Source organism: Durio zibethinus, chromosome 12 (assembly GCF_047325235.1).
Source record: "Durio zibethinus cultivar Kanyao isolate XHJ-2024 chromosome 12, ASM4732523v1, whole genome shotgun sequence".
Lineage (NCBI taxonomy): Eukaryota > Viridiplantae > Streptophyta > Magnoliopsida > Malvales > Malvaceae > Durio > Durio zibethinus.
In genome coordinates, this window is record NC_143173.1 from 11,380,102 (window position 1) to 11,382,496 (window position 2,395).

Genomic DNA, 2,395 nt, shown 5'->3' on the forward strand with positions numbered 1-2,395 from the left:
ATATTAAGAAGGCACTGGTGAATGAATACGAGATCCTTTCTATTATTAGAATAATGTGGCCTATATATAAATGTGCTTGAGTAGCTTTGTTGGTTCGTAAGTTCACTAGCTCATGTATTAGTCTTATGAAGAAGAAGGCACCCTTATTTATACTTAAGCTCCTATGGCCCATGTGGTCACCAAAGAGCTAATTGTATGGCTTTTATATATATTCTAGAGGGTTTTAAGGCCCTTAGACATATACAAGTTTGGCTAAAGAATTTTTATAAAAAAGTTGGTTCCAAAAACTCTATGGTGTATTAGGTCTAAAAGGTTTTAGACTCTCTCGTAAAGTGGTTGCACCTTAAGCCTTTAGAAACTTTCTTCCATAGTGTTATAGTAACCATACCCATTTTTGTATCTAGGTCTTCTAGAAGGTTCTGTGCCCATGCGTATAGCTTGTGTCTAGGTTTTTATAAAGCCTTTGCACCTACAATGCTCACACCAATTTTTTAAAGTTTTTTAAAAGCTTCTCCTAAATAGTCTTCAAGTTCAGCATCAATAACTCTCGCAAGGACTTATTCTTACAAACTGGTGCTTGAGTAATGGTTCGGCCTCTATGCACTGGTGCTCAAGGCTTGGTCCTAATAGGCTCACGCGGGGTGTGACATTATCTACCACTTTTTCCATTGATGCCCTCATTGAGTTTTCTTCATGGAACTTATCGATCTGATCTTGAAACTATCATAATGCCTTAATTAGCTCTCAGCTTATCTCATTATCCAGTTAGCCTTTCTATTGTATCAAGTACTTTTGGTTAGGCATATGTTACCTTTATCACACCACACGATCGGCTAAGATGTGTTCAACCTTTCTATCATAAAAAGTTTTGATGCCTACTGGTACTTTTTTTGATTGGCCTTAAGAGAGATCATCTAAGTCTTCGTGATTGGATTTGAACATACTTACATGAAAGGTCGGATGTACTTTAAGCCTTGAGGTAAGCTCAAGCTTGTATGTAACCTTGCCTACTCACTTTAAAACTCTAAAAGGATTTACGTACCTACAAGTAAGCCTTTATGCATCATTGGATACCGTAGCACCAAGTATAGCTTGACTAGTGCTATGTCTCTTACTTAATACTGCACATTCTATCACTTTTGATAAATCCACTTCTTCGATTACTTCGTTATCTTATGTAGACACATTCGGGCTAGATAAGCTTATTCTTACCATGCTTTGGCAAATTTGTAAGCTGTTAGATTCGATCTTGTATACCTTAAGATAATAGGACTAGGTGTACATAACTATTACCTAGTCATGATCTTAAAAAGACTTTGATTCATAGCCTTACTTCTCTAAAAATTGTATGAGACTAAGCTACATCCAACAACTTAAGATAGTTTTATTGAGAGGCACTAACATAGTATCGAAGGTACACTTTTAATAAGGCATTGACCCTTTTAGTTTACCTATCTGTCTAAGGGTGCATAATAGTGGAAAACCTCTAGTCTGACCCCAAGAACCTAAATAATTCACTTCAAAACTTACTCGTAAATTGATCATATTGATCACTGATAATGGATTGAGGAACATCTTAGTACTTGACCATGTTCTTAAGGAATAATCAGGTTGCTTCCTTCATTGGACATTTTTTAGTTGCTGGAATGAAGGTTTCATACTTGGAGAACCAATCCACTACTATAAAGATGCTGCCATACCCATCCATCTTGGGTAGTCCAATAATGAAATCCATGGAGACACTCTCTTATAGGCGCTTAAGAACCGACAATGGTTTTAAGAGGTTGACTAGGGATTTTTACTCTATCTTATCTCGTTGGCACATAAGATAAGTTCTGACATAGGCCTTCACATTATCCTTCATCCTAGGCTAATAGTATCAATTCTTAATAAAGGCTAGGGTGCAATGTATATTTGAATGGCTTGCCAATCGCGAGTCATGACATGACTTATCAAATTATGAGACAAAGAGTCAGTTTCTCTTAGTGTGGAATAAATCACCTTTAACCCAAAAGCTTATAGTCTTTCATTACTTTACATATTCAATCAAGGTTTAAGTTGTGAGGTCTTAGGTTAACCTTTATTTGATTTGTACCTTTTGGCTTACTGATTATTCTTAGTTTGACCTTGTAACGAAATGTATCAACTATGAACTCGTATACCTTATAATGAGTCACACATGTAATCTTTGGTTCATCACTTTTGGCTATCTTTACTTGACGGTATCCTAATTTTAGATCCAGTTTAATGAATCACCATCTTTTTTCCAACTAGTTGAACAAGTCAATAATGAGGGGAATGGGATACTTGTTTTCATCGTAAGCTTATTAAACACCTAATAGTCAATGCACATTTGTAAGGACCCATCATGCTTCTGCTGAAACAAAACTAGTAC